A 15,941-nucleotide genomic window follows, 5' to 3' on the forward strand; every position below is an offset into this window, starting at 1 on the left:
TCACTCACATCCATAGTCCACTCTCGGGGGATTCAGTATATATATTTCTGTATATAACGTGCATTCGTGGCCTATTTATAAATATCCTAATCTATGAATTTTTCTTGAATATAACACAACCCTTTTCTATTCAATCTGTAAGTAACCCCTTTATATGACACCCTTCTATATATTAAAAATGTATAAAAATTGTGTTTTAAAAACCCCTTATTTTGAACTCACGTTATATATACATATATTCATGAGTGACCCCACCGAGAGTCCACTCACATTCAAAATTCATGACCGACACATATATCACATTAATCCACTCACTCCCACCCCTTTTCCACTAGGTACTCATACACTAGAACCCACCTAGGACTTGCACTTGCACCACTAGGCTTGCACTTGTACCACTTAGGTTTGCACCATCCCATGCACCACTTACCTATACCTGTCACTTGCACCACCTAGCCCCTCACTCACACCACTCACTTGCACCACCTCCCTCACACCACCTCATTCATATCACCCACTTGCACCACCCACCTCATTTGCACCACCCCCTTCACTTGTGCCACCTCACTTGCACAACTTCATTTGCACCACCCCACTCACTCGCACCACTCACACACGCATCACATATATGCATATACTAGCTTATCCTTACACACCATTTGTTGCATCTCACTACATCAATGAAACTAGTGTTGCATTGTCTAAGTGTTGTATTGCATTGTGCTTGCACAAATGCAATACAACACTTAGACAATGCAACACTAGTTTCATTGATGTAGTGAGATGCAACAAATGGTGTGTAAGGATAAGCTAGTATATGCATATATGTGATGCGTGTGTGAGTGGTGCGAGTGAGTGGGGTGGTGCAAATGAAGTTACCTGCAAGTGAGGTGGCACAAGTGAAGGGGGTGGTGCAAATGAGGTGGGTGGTGCAAGTGGGTGATATGAATGAGGTGGTGTGAGGGAGGTGGTGCAAGTGAGTGGTGTGAGTGAGGGGCTAGGTGGTGCAAGTGACAGGTATAGGTAAGTGGTGCATGGGCATCTAGTTCCAAATTCATCAAAACAACAGCACACCCTACATTCTCTCTTGACACAACTTTGATCCTAGAGACCACACCCCTTAAGGATCTCATTGTTCAAGTGATTGACCTAGTCAATCGAGAGACCTTAGGTCCCCAACCTAACACAATGGACGAGGCCAGATTTCTATACTCTCTTCCACAAGATGTCTGAGAGTCCTTGGACAACTACTAACAAGTTGCATGCTTTGGTCATTCTCAACTCTCTCCTACATAGACATAGAGGAAAAACTCATGGCCCTTAAAGACTAAGGAACTAGTACTTTTAGCAAGATCCTCAAACACACAATGGACACAAAGCAATAACTTTTAAATATGTAATCTGAATGGGATAGGATCACACACATGTTGTTGAATGTTGGAATGTGAGGATTATCCACCCACTAAAACCCTAACTGACCTCGTTCAATGTAGGCTCTTTGATCACATTGACTTTCTCACTATAGGAGCACACATGGCCAAAACATTGCTGATTGGGATTGGTAATACACTTGCCCAGTGAGACCAAGCCAAAGTACATCTAGTGCCCAAGTAAATTGACAAGTATCATGCTAGAGATGACCCATACACCTTCTTAAAGCAATTTGAGCAAGTTTATGAGGCCAATAACCTTATGGGAGATGCCAAGCACGCTCAAGCCTTTGGGCTCTGCATGGGCGAGAAGAGTTGTACTTGGCTTATTGGCCTCGGTGCTGCTTAGAAGGCTTCCTTCTAGATCATTAAGACTCTCTTATTAAGGAATTGTCAAAGGTAGACTACATGGACAATTTACTTGTATGACTCATGAACATAGATCAGCAGGATGAAAAGAGCAAGTGCGACTATATGTCTAGATTGAGAGGACTATAGAAGTGAATCCCACTACCAAAAAAACCAACTATCAAAGTAGTTATAATTTAGGCTTTTATCACGGGTATTCATGATGAACAAATCTATGAGGTGTTGACTAGCAACTCAATGCCAAATCAAACAAATCTCAATGGGGTATTAGATGAAGCAATTTGAATCGAAGACCTACATAAGGAGAGAAATCGAGACAAGAAAGGAAAAGGCCTAGAATCTCAATCCAAGTCTAGTAGAAGGCTTCCTTCTAGATCATTAAGACTCTCTTCATTAAGGAATTTGCAAAGGTAGACTACATGGACAATTTACTTGTATGACTCATGAATATAGATCAACAGGATGAAAAGAGCACGTGCGATTATATGTCTAGATTGAGAGGACTATAGAAGTGAATCCCCCTACCAAAAAATCCAACTATCAAAGTAGTTATTATTTAGGCTTTTATCACAGGTATTCATGATGAACAGATCTATGAAGTGTTGACTAGCAACTCAATGCCAGATCAAACAAATCTCAATGGGGTATTAGATGAAGCAATCTGAATTGAAGACCTACATAAGGAGAGAAATCAAGACAAGAAAGGAAAAGGCCTAGAATATCAATCCAAGTCTAGTAGAGGAAAACTTGAGAAAGAAAACACTCAAACTCAGAATCTCATGCCTGATGGGATGAAATAAAAACAAGATCTCTTGAAAATGATTGACTCTTTCAGGAAAACTCGAATGTAGCGATAGAATGTGCAATGCATACATTGCGATGGTGATCACTTACCATCTGAGTGCTCTCGATAGAGTAGGGCCTACACAAATGGTGGGTGGTTTGGTCACAATGTATATACATGTAGAGTCCCTAGGTGGCTTTCCTATTCTACACACCTTATGCAAACCGTCAACTCCTGTATCCACAGTAGATGACTCTTCCTACTCCCCCATATCAGAGACCTACAGCTTGTGAAGATGACATTAACCTGTCTAGCATCCCATGGCCTTCGGGCCCAACCATAACTCACCCACCTAAAGATGCCCTAGTTCACTATGTTGAAGAGCCCGATTTGGATGATGATTATACCAACCTATATGTCTCATTTTTTCAAAGAAGAAAATGTGGTACTCATGGACTATAGACCAGTCATGATCATAATACTAGGATGTGGTCGGGTATTGCATGTTGCAACCTCGTGAGACCCTCGCTTGCTTGGACTTGTGGCAAACTCAGTCACATCTCCACACAATGTTGTCCTCATAAGTAAGAACAACCAAAGGAGAATGACACTGACCAAAGGTGTTCCAAATGTGGAATCACTCACATGTATCCAAATTTCCCAAAGTGGAAAGCTAGTTCCATCAAAGCTATAGTACCCACTATTCCCTTGACACTCTTTGCAATCAAAATTTTGAAAGATGAGGATGTGATTCCCATTCCAATTAATTCCATTACCTAATAAGCAAGGTGGAATCAATATCCTTGGCCCATATTTGGCTATATTGGCTCTATCATTGGAAAGAAGAATACAAAGATGAAAGCTAAGCATGCTACTCTCAAGCTCAAGAGTAATGGGGAGACCTCAGTTCCTACAGTTTCTTCTAGTGCTCATCAAGCTATATCTACTCCACACATTGAAATGACTGAATTAGGCAAAGTAGGTGAATATCTTGACCCCAAGCATAAACTTAAGTTGATTAGCAATGTGAAAAATTGGGTGGAAGTAGACCCACGGCTTTTAGATGCCTTAGCCTCTACAAGTGTCTCAATATGATTGGGCATGCTCTTCAAGAATTTTTATCGTGTTTACCAGAGCACAGAGGAGTGGGAAAATGGAGCAGAGGAGCGGGAAAATGGAAATAGCAAAAAAGGCGTAGGATAAAAGAAGGAAAAGGCGCCTTGACCGGTAATCAGACCCTGAAAAATTTAAATGTTCGGGCACAACCCCCAAAAAGTCTCAGTGTCGCCCCGAGAAAGCAAAAGAGTAAAAAACACACCATTAAATATGGAAGCGCTCCCGAATCCTTGTACAAGAGTGCCAGGCTCGCTCCTGTGCAAATTGTATGCATTAGTTGGGAATAGGATAAATTAGAATGGTGGGAAATGAGAAATGGGTTTAGGCCAATGGCCGGCCATGTAAAAAAGGGGATGACCGCCCAAAGAAGGGAGGGCATGTATATAAAGTTCAAAAGTGAATGAGAAGCTCATTCTTGTGTGTGGCAAAAGCTTCTTCTTCTTCTTCTCTTGTTTCTTGCCTTCTTGCTTGTGCTTGAGGAAGGGAGTGAGGGAGTGTGAGAGGGTGAGGGAGTGAGTGTGTGAGAGTAAGGGATCGTGGAGAAGAAGCTCTCCATCTCCTCTCTCCATCTTCTTCTCTTCTCTTCTCTTCCCTGTCTCGCGCGTGGCTATGGAGGATGGAGCTCATGGGAGAGGGATTGAGGTTGCTTGAGCTTGCCACAAGGATCGTGGAGCTACCAGTGTGCAAGAGAGAGGAGGGTACTCGATCGAGCATCAAGGTAAGCTCACTACACTCGTAAGGTAGACATGGCGCGTCGGCTATGTGAGAGGTAGCCATGGCCACTCAGCTTGAAACGCTTGATCAATAAGCGGTTCGTAGGTCTCGGGATAGAGCTTGTAGCTCCCCTTCATTTTGATTCCGTTGCTGGGACCGACGGAATCGAGCCTTGAGCGCCGCGTGCATCAAATCGAGCATAAGAGTAGGGCCTTTGCCCGAAAGGTGCTTGAGATAGATAGGAGATTTAGGAGGTTTAATCGTTGGAACAAGTAAGTATTTTGAGTTTTTTTATGAGTGCTTGAGTAGATAAATATAACGCATGCTTGGTTTTGCGATTTTTTGTTAGCATTAGGTAGGATAGGATTAAGATTCGAAACTGAAATGGTAGGGTTTTTACTGCTATAAATCTAGTTGCAATAAGAAAAAGAAGGCAAAAATCGTGTTTTTTAAGAGGGAAATCGCAACGGGGAAAGGCTCTAAGGTTAGAGAGTGGTTGGGAAATGCTATGTAAGGCTAGGTAAGGGAAGAAGAGCTCATTTGCATTCTGACTTAGTTGAGAGAGAGCAAGAGAGAGTGAGAGAGCTACAGGCACAGGAGAGAAGCGGACGCCCTTCGATCACACTTCCGAGGTGCTACAAATATATAAATCTCTTCCCCGGCATGCCCTTGTGTGTATTTAACAGCCTAGAATCGCTAATCATCAACATAACACTAGATTCGTCACCATTTTCATTGTCAGAAGTGCGCCAACCCCGACGTGTTCGGATGTCCGAACCCCAGAATCGGGCAGTTGGCTGCCCCGAACCTAGGGTTCGACGTTCGGCCTTCGGGCATTCGGCCACGTGCTGTTTGGGCTTCGGGATTCGACCTCCCGAACGAAGGCCTTCGGCTTCGGTGTTCGGCCTTCGGGCATTCGGCCACGTGCCGTTCAAGCTTCGGGCTTCAGCCGCCCGAATGAAGGCCTTCCGGCTTCGGAGTTCGGCCTTCGAGCCACCTAGCCATTCGGACCTTATCATTCGGGCTTCGGCGGTTCGGCCCCTCCGAATTCGTAATTCGGCCATTCGGTGTTTAGACGGCCGAATCGGCCCGCTCGAACCCGGCCATTCGGCCCAACTCAAGCTGAGCCCTTGGACTCGGCCATTCAGGCTTCAGCCCTCGAACTCGGCCATTCGGCCTTCGACCCGACCGAACGAGACATTCAGACTTCGGCAGTTTGGACGCCGATTCTGGGATTCGGACCCTGCCATTCGGCCCAATTTTGGCGGAATGCATTTTTGACATTACTTTAATAATTTAAGCCCAGACCCGCGTTTTCGACACTAGTGCGACCTTGTAGGTGTGAGAAAATCGTAGAAAACTTGGTCATGTGGCTAGAAAACCTAGCAGAGTGTGTGGTCGTCGCAGCCTAGTCGCAACAACAGACCAGACATCAGACCCCCACATACTTGAGAGACGCAGCAAAGACCCAGATTTTAACCAAGCAGTCGTGTGCTAAGCTCACACCCAGTGGCCAAGAGCTGAAGGTAGCATTGACATCGCACTTGAGTGCCGTAATCCCGTACACACAGTAGGCCACATTGGTTGTGCACTAAAAGAGCAGAAAGCCTGATTTCGCACCGAACGCACAGACACCACACTGAGTGTACATAATTTGAGGATTGGTTGTAATAACAAGGAATACACTCGAACATAATCATTCAAGGAACCCACCAATAGGAGTGAACCCCAAGACTTAGCAGACAAATAGGGTTAGGACCCAGGAGGACGTTAAGTGGACACGAGGATCTAGAAGACGACAACATAGAGGATCGGGCACTGCCAGAACTACTCAAACTGATCGACGGCCTTGTAGAATTGGAGGCAGAAACAATGTTAGGATCAAGAGGCGACCGAGGAGAGGACCGGCTAGACCTAGGAGAATTCCCAGTCTTAGTACATGAACTAGTCCATGACTACGATTTACTTACTAGGACCGTGATCCAGGGCAGACCTGTAGAAGAAGTGGTAGCAAGCCTCGAAGAAGAGAGAAGAGCAATCAGGAGAGCGCTAGAAGGCATAATTTCCTACAACCACGAGCAAAGGGCTAGAAAGCTACATCAAGACGTAGATATGTACGAGGCTAGAAGGGTGCTAGACCTAGCTGGGGCAGCCAGATTTGGACCGAATGAAGAGAGGGAACGGGCATGAGAGGCTGACATGACATTGAGCGAACTTGTAGCCAAGCGACTCATGGACAATACGTCCATTGAGCAGAGTGCTACAGCCCTAGCCACCGCACTACTCTCGGGATTGGGAGTCACGCAAGGGGCTAAAGGGCAGGCTAGAATCCCTATCGTAGCAAAACAACTAGCGAAGTATGAGCCTAACAGTGACCCATACAGCTTCATGGAGCAGTTCGAGCAAGTATGCGAAGCAAACGGTCTTACTGACCTTGTGCAACGCTCTCAAGCTTTTGGCCTGTGCTTAGGCGATAAGGGGAGAATCTGGTATTCTAGCCTCGATGATGTAGAACGTACAAACTTTGCTCGCCTTAAGGGCCTCTTCATCAAGAGATTCTTGGAGGCAAGGTATTCTGACAACCTCATCGTTTGATTGATGAATATCAGCCAAAGGGAGAAGGAAGACGTCAGGGACTACGTCACTCATGTGCGCAGCCTCTTCAAAAGGATCCCTGCCAATGAACGACCTACTGAGAGGGCAGTGTCTACAATATTCATGAATGGAATTCGGAGTGAGGAGCTCTACAAGGCTTTGGCCAGTAACTCTACCTTGCAACGAGACGTGCTAGCTAGAGTTTTTGAAGAGACAATACATGTAGATGATCAGCTTAGGGAACGAAGCATGAGGACTACCAGCCGAGAAAGTGCAAATCAGAGGGATCCAGAGAGATCAACTATTTCGGAACCGCTAGTGTGCAGGAAAAGGGAAAGAGTATGGACCAAGGCCAGGAGATGGCGGAGATGAGAATGGAGATTGCACGACTGCAGAAATTGATAAGAAAACCTGCGCGATCGCATATACAGTGTATATACTGTGGCGGCAATCACCTCCCGGCTGAATGCCAAGATCCTAAATCTAGGCCATGCTCAAATTGTGGTAGATTCGGGCATGATACATTGCATTGCAAGATGCCGAGGAGATTCCCATACGCACAATAGTACAATCCTCCGTACTTAGGTAATAGACCACCCAATTTCTTTGGAAGGGGAGCCCAATTGGCACTCCCTGCACCAAATGACTCAAGACCTGCCGTACCTAGGCTGGAGATGAACCAACAGGTATACCAAGACCACCATGGCCTTTTGTAACCCACCCACTGATGCTCCAGTTCACTATGTGGAAGAGCCTAGTGAAGAGGAGACATATGTCAACCCGTACATATCCTATGACGAGGAGGGCAACCCAGTCCTGATGGACTATCGGCCGGTGCCGGTGATAGCATTAGGTAGAGGAAGAGGTAGAGGCTTTGGAGGGCCAAGCCAAGATCCGATCACATGCTGGACCTGCGGCCATCTAGGCCACATTTCATTACGTTGCCCAGAGAAGGAACAGGCTAACAAGGACAACGCAGATCTCCGATGCACAGAATGTGGGATCACTCACCTGTTTCCTGATTGTCCTAGGCGAAAACCATCAGCTAGCTCTGCCAATGTACCGTCAACACCTCTGGGGCTGTTTGGAGTGGAAACCTTTGATAGTGAGGACACACCTATCCCACTACAGGTTATGACGCGAGCTCAAACAAGGCAGGCAGGTACCTCCTTGGCTGGACCAAGTAACCTTGATGCAGCCTCAATAGGAAAGAAAAGTCGAAGGAAAATGAAAAAGAGAACAGACGCGAAGATAATCCTTAAAACCAAGGAAGCCACGACATTAGTGACAGGAAAGAAAGTCATGGATGCAGAGGCAAAGACCTCAGCCCTGAAGACAGCTGAGCTAGGGAGTGCCAAGGTAGGGGAATATCCCCATCCCAAACGGCAACTTGAAGCTATAGCCAAAGTCAAGGAGTGGGTCAAGGATGCCCATGAGCACCTCAAGGATGCTGAACCCATACTAGAAGATCCAATGGACAATTTTTCCAGCGTGAGCACACTAGTCTCACCCACAAAACCATAAACTAAAAGTGTATCCTTGCCACAGGGAGCAACTCAGCAGCAAGGCCAAAGGGGGACTTACCAGGGCAGACAGATTGCATGGCCCAGGAGTGCTAGTCTTAGGGGAAGACAAGAGCCCAGCAATCTCCTTGCAACCTTGCTGTCCACCCCAGTAACTCTAAGCAGGAGTTAAAAGATTTGGTGGAGGGACACACACGACTTACAGGTGCTGATCAACAAGATCATGATGCAGTTAGCAAATCCCAAGTCTAACTCTACACTCAACTCCTAAGTCATTGCACATCAATGCTTTCTGGGAAGGCACTAAAATGCATGCAATCCTACCTATTCTAGCCTTAGGAGATATGACGTGGAAAGGAATTGTAGACACAGGCGCCGGTGTTAGCGTACCGAGCCATGCAGTTTTAGAGGCATGGGAAAACCCTCCTGTAGAGACTGCCAGGTTCAATGTCACGTTAGCAAATGGAATGAAGGTAAGGCCATTCGGAGTCTTAAAGAATTGTCCAGTAAAGATTGCAAGTGTGCAGTTTTCCGTGAACTTCATTGTCATGAAGGGAGTGGACTACGACATACTGCTAGGTCGACCTTGGATGAGAAACGCTCGAGTAATTGAAGATTGGGGGAATGGTTTGATCTTCCTAGGGAGCAGAACTGAAGCAGTAAGGGTAGAGATGGACACTTGGAAAATGACCCCCATTGACCTAAATGCCATCTTAGCCATGCTGAAAGGCAATACTCAAACGACCAAAACCTATGGATCACTCACTAAATATATTCCCTGCCTTGAGGATGAGCGGGATTGGATGCATGTCTTGGCAACCATTGACCTACCATTCTCAGATGAGGAAGAACTATATCGGCAGGCTACTAAAGCCGCAACCATGCCAATAGAGGAGCCAACTATGCCACTCTGCATGATGGCAGGAAGCTCACTCAACCCAAGGAAACCTGTCTCGTTCCATATCCCCAGCAATAAGCTAGAGCTTCAGGAAATCGTAGAGTATCTGACAGACACACTGAAGGGCAACTTGGCTGCCAACCTAAAGCCTCCACGTGATCTGTTGACTAAGCCAGAATGGAAATGGACCAAAGTCCACGATCTAAATTTGTTTTACAATTGGGCTTTAGTTACTGACGACAAGGATACTGAAGAGGAAAGCTTAGGCGATGATGAACGGTCTGAAGAGCAAGACTCTAACGATGAGGAATATGAGGGCTGCCGCTCTACAGGAGATGAAAGTGAGGAAGAGATAGATGCAGTAGAGTATGACACAGAAAGGAGAACGATAGAACAAATCAAGGCAGACTTGAGACCCAAGAAGGAAAAGACAAATTGGAGTGAAAAAGGAGTCATGCGGATGGAGTGCGATAGATCTTGGCTAGAACACATAGGAGCCTTGGATTACGAGCAAGCCGAAGTAGCACGACCATGGGTAATCCCGGTGCTCAAGACGAATGCACCTACTAAACTACGACCCCCTGGGGAAACTCCTTCCTCAAGCGAGGGATGAGAGTTTAACTCGGAGTCAGAAGTCAGCACTGAGAGTGATCCCGAGATACCCCAACCCTCTAAGGTCAAACGTACAAAAGGGGACTTGCCAGTCCACCTAAGGCGCAGGAGATTAAAGGAGGAGGCCAGGACATGAGCGAAGGACTCAGAAGCAGAGAGGCAAAATAAACCGCAAGATCTACCCAAACGGTTTACAAAATTTAAAAAGGATAATAGAGTAGTGATTCTGCTAGGTGCGAAGAGGTAGGGCCAAACTAGTGAACTGATCGAAGGACCCGCCAAAGTCAAGGAAGTCAACTTGGCTGGGGAGGGCGAAAAGCCAAGACCTGTATTCTTGCAGACAATTTGACTAAGGATGAGGAGGCCAAACTTGTTGCAGTCTTGCAAGAGTATATTGATGTATTTGCCTGGACATTGGAAGAACTTAAAGGGGTTGACCCTAGGGTTGTGACTCATAATATCCCAATGGTCCCTGATGCAGTGCCAACAAAGCAACAACCTTATCCCATGAATCTCAAACACGCCAAAGCAGTAAAAGAGGAGATTGATAAGCTCATGAAGGCGGGATTCATATATGAGATTGAGCATACGGACTGGGTATCACCGATTGTGATCGTGATGAAGAATGGAAAAATCCGAGTGTGCGTTAATTACAAGAAAGTTAATGCCGCTACGAAGAGGGATAACTACCCTTTACCATACACCGAGCACATGCTTGAGAGGGTAGCAGGCAAAGAGGCCTACAGTTTTCTGGACGGCTTCTCGGGCTACAATCAAGTGCAAGTGCACCCCGATGACAAGCACAAGACTGCCTTCGCCACGGAATGGGGTGTATTCGCCTACATTGTCATGCCCTTTGGGCTGATGAATGCGCCTGCAACTTTCCAATGCTTAATGCGCAGTATCTTCAAAGATATGCTTAGGCGCAAACTAGAGGTGTTTGTAGACAACTTATGCATACACTCTAGTTGGACCGAACACTTAGAGAAATTGAGAGCTGTCTTTGAACGATGTCGATTATACAACCTCTCGTTGAACCCCTTGAAGTGCCCGCCACCCAATAACTACAAGGGAGTTCAGTGTTTCTTAGGACATACTGGATACTATCGTCGCTTTGTACTAAATTATGCACTGATTGCTAGACCATTGTACAAGCTGTTGATCGTGTTCGAGTGGACTGAGGAATGCCAGTGCGCATATGAAGAGTTGAAGAAGGCTCTTACCACTGCACCAATCTTACGAGCCCCAGACTAGAACATAACATTTCATGTGCACATAGACGCCTCTAAGTTTGCTATTAGGGCCGTACTATGCCAGCTTGGTGAACATAACTTAGACTATCCGATGAGTTTTGCCATCAGGAAACTCACAGAGATCGAGATGAATTATTCCACCACCCACAGAAAGGGAGGGGTTGACCATGGTATTTGCTGTAAAGAAATTTAGACATTATCTGTTGGCCACTCCCTTTGTCTTTTTTGTTGACCATCAAGCCTTGCTCTATCTTGTGAACAAGCCTTGCGCTACAAGACGCATAGTTAGATGGTTACTTCTCCTATTGGAAATGACTTCTTTATGGTTGTACGCAAAGGAAAGCAGTATTACATGGCTGACCATATGTCCTACATACCCATAGGAGAAGCCGCTGGACAAGGCATACTTGACGATTTATCAGATGCTCATCTCTTTAACCTGTCTAGTAAGAGAGAATTGTTTAAAGCTGATCTGATGCCATATTGGGCCGATGATGTAGTTCAGGTGCTGGAGAACGGATTAGCTGAGAGACTAATTTAGAAGGCCAGGTTGAGGAGACTTATTTTGAAAATCCAACCATACCAATTGATAGCCGGCCAACTCTATAGGTTAGACAAGACGATTTGTTGCACAGATGCATGTGTGAGTACAAGATGCACGATGCATTGAAAGAAGCACATGGCGGAATCACTGGAGGACACTTTAGCGGGGATATATCAGATGATTAGTAACACACTTGATTTTATCTTTTTCGGGATAAGTTTCCTCATGGAAATAGTCATCAAACTGGCTAATGAATGATAAAACAGTCTTTCCTTCTCTTATGCCATTGAAAGTGCGAAACTTGAAACTTCGTTTACTTATCTTGGATTCCTTGCGAATGGTTTGTGCTTCAAGAGTGGCGTCGATGGTACGGCGAATCAAATCTTCAGCTTGAGGTTCTTCTTTGTCGGTGGATGCTCTTTGTAGTTTTGTCAATTGCGCTTGCAATGCTTGCCGAGCCCTTCGCTCTTCTTCCAATTGTAGCATGATTAGATCCAGCTTTTGTTCCATGGTAGGCTTAGGTAAGTCGTCTTCAGTCATAGGATCATCCATATGTGGGGTAGTCATCCTATAAAACTCAATAAACCTTTCTCACTCAAAATCAAGTTAGCGGGATGAGCGTAGCTCAAATTTGGGGTTACAAGGCTATGTATTTTGGGTATTTCTTTCTCAATTTTCAGAAAATCTGCAATATTTCCATCTTCGTTTGCTGAAAGTACTTCAACGAACTTGTAGATAGGTAGAACACTTTGCCACGAACAACTTTCCAGTTCAGAGTTTTTGCATAGGAACAAGTCTTCTAGGAGTTTTGAGCACTAGTCAGTTCTGACTTGCAGAGTTGCAGACTTAGCAGACTTACAGAGTTGCTGACTTGCAGAACTTAGGCCCTCCGCCTGCAGAGCCTGGTCCTTCGCGATCTGACAGCAGAAACAGGGGTTCTTGATCGCCAGAAGTCTACCTGTATCGACGGTTCGCGATGAGATTGACTGTAGAGCCCGTTCGTTCCTGGAGCTCCGACTTCGCCCGAGATTGGTAGCGATTGGAAGCTCTTGATCTCTGCTCCGCTCTGATACCACTGGTGCGCAGATCGGTCGCAGAATGCTCACGTGGTGAATCCCAGAAGGTCCCCAAGAACAATGAACTCTACCTTTTTGCACAAAAAACCATGTAAAAAGCATGCACGACAAGAAGCAAGAGACAAATTGGGTTCAATCTCCCCCATGCCTTGTGTGAGTGCTTCACAAAGCATGTATTTTATGTATATTTCAATCTTCATGCTCAATAATAGCCCAATTTAAAAAAATATGACAAGCTTTTAGCTTTTGAGTTTGCTTTCTACAAAAATAGAAAAATAAAGCTAATGGACGGTGCCCATAGAGTCTGGCACGCCCAATCTCAATGTCCAAATAGAAATAATATATCCGTGCACATAGGCGTATACAAAATAATAATCAATAATCGATGTCTCAATAGACATAACAAAATATAGGCGTGGCGCCTATCAAAATATAGTCCAAAGGTCGAATACTCGCTAGACTCCAATGCTTTCCTCCGCCACTGCTGCTATCTCTATACATCAACTGAAGCATTCACAATCGTTAGTAAAATAATACAATTAAACCGACAAAAGTGAATACCTAGCAGTCTTCAGCTACATAAATAAATCAACTGGTTAGAAATAAATCCTAACCTTAATTTATTACGAGTGCGCACTCTAAACTCATAAACGTTTATTAATTTAATATGCATTTTGCGGAATCACCCGCTATGGAATCACCCACATACACACTAAATTAATGAAACGCCCGAAAAGGACAGGCGTCCCCATCAACTTCTCGCACAAAGAATCCTCTTTGTGTATGAGCCCCGGTCATCTAAGTTTACGGAATCCACCGTAAAACCTCACGGAATCCACCGTGGCACGGAATCCACCGTGGAATATGCCTCCTGGCATCAGTTGAGCAACATGTCATTTTGCTAGTGGAAACCCTAGGTGATTCCACGAGAAGAGGCATTATTGATACAAGAGCTAGTGTTAGCATTGTGAATCAAGTAGTGCTTAAGACTTGAGGTGGCCCTCCAATTGAGCATGTCCACTTTAATCTCACTGTTTCCAATGGTTTCAAGGTACACCCCCTGGTTGTGTTGAAGGATTAACTAGTGAAGATTGCTAGTGTGAAGTCCTCTTTCACATTTGTGATCATGAAAGGAGTTGACTACGACCATGTAAACAAGATTGATATTCCTAATGAACTTCCTTTTGTGCCTTAATGATGCATGTTGGTCCATCACAAACATCTAAGCCAAAAGGCTTTCGTGCACCCACAAATAGACTCCGGAACTTTATAAACTCCTCTCATTATGGAGATGAGCCCTCAAGAACATGGGTGAGGCTAACTACTTATCTTTGAAGAGCTCTTAACATGTCCCATATGGCACTGGACTAAAATACATTAAATTTTGTTTGATTATTACAATAACATTTTTATCTCCATGATGCCCCCTGATTAATCTAATACAAAGGAGGATAGTGACTTTGATGATAAATCGATTGAGTATGAAAGCGACACAGGTTTTGATGTAGACTATGACTCTAATGGAAAAAAAATTGAGCAAATCACAGTTGACCAAAACCCCTTAAAACATCCCACATTGCTCATTGATGTTGGCCTTATCCATGTTAAATAAGACTTAGAATGGTTTGAGTACCTACAAGCCAATGGATTACAATCAATTGGAATCCCATACTTCTGATCTCACTTCCAACCCTGATTCGTTCACTACTAAATCCTCTGAAGACCTACGCTTTGATGCTCCACCAACGTTGGAGGAGTTTGATTTAGAGTCAAATGCTAACACTGACTTAGATTCTAAAGTCCCTCACCCTACCCCAACACCACACTCCAAGATAAACTTGTTGGTTCAGTTGAGATGCAAGCATCTTAAGAAAGCTCACAAGAGCCTTGACTTTGATGCACGCTTGCAATGTAAGCCCTATGATCTCCCTAAATGCTTTAGTGGATTCAAGAAAGGGATTCAAATTGTCATTTTACTTGGTGCTAAATGCTAGGGCGCAACTAGTGAATCTATTGAAGGTGTAGCTAAAGTAAAGGAGGTTTACCTTGTTGAGGAGTGGAAAACACATAAGCTGCGCTTATAGACTCTTCTTTTTGCCAACATGCATGATTAGTGGAACCACACCTATATGCTTAATATCATGATGTGTATCATCACCAGTGCATACATGTCCATGGGAACCTAGTGTCAGCTCATCAAACCACTCACAATGCGGAGTCATATGATTAGATGCTCCCGAGTCTTTATACCACTTATCATCTTTTCCTTGCTTAGATGTATTCTTAGAAACATGCTACATAGCAAACATCCTATCTCCCTGATCATCCAATGTACCATTAGAACTAGAAGATGCATAATTTCCATATTGTCTACCATTTGCCTTCATATCTACTTGCTTTTTATGACAGTTCTTTGCTATGAGTCTATATTTTCCACAATAATGATAGTTTTTATCATGTTTATATGCGATTGTGAAGAGCAACCTTTGCCTCTAGGTGATCTCCCCCTACCTCTAAAGACTGCAAATCCTCGCTGTCCTTGCACATTCAAGCTTTGCCATGCATTTTGTTACTGCTATCCATATGTATTCTGAGTGTCCCCATGACCTCGAAAAGCTCCACAAGCTCTACCACCTCTAGCTCACTGACTAGAGTAAAAGATAGTATCTCTGCTCTCTAAGAGGTACTCGAACTTGTATTCAAGCCAAGATTGACTTTCTCATGTAGTAGAAATGCAAGTAAGTCATCCCAATTAGGGGGGTCTACTCTTACAGAAATCGAAGTATCAAATTCTTTGTACTTCTTGCCTAATCCATTCAATGTAACTACAATCATATCATCCTCTAAGACTTTAAAACCAATAGTAGCAAGCTAATTTACTATGATCTTTATCTCTGTTGCTCCTACCATTTTTAGATATATTATTAAACTACTGCTTCAGTTGTATCTTCCTTGAATGAGTAACATTACCATAATTCTTCATGAGAATATCCCAAGCATATTTTAGGGACTGATAACTTTTAATTT

Source organism: Lygodium microphyllum, chromosome 12, assembly GCF_053477565.2.
Source record: "Lygodium microphyllum isolate KBCC chromosome 12, Lygodium_microphyllum_v1.1.10, whole genome shotgun sequence".
NCBI classification, from domain to species: Eukaryota; Viridiplantae; Streptophyta; class Polypodiopsida; order Schizaeales; family Lygodiaceae; genus Lygodium; species Lygodium microphyllum.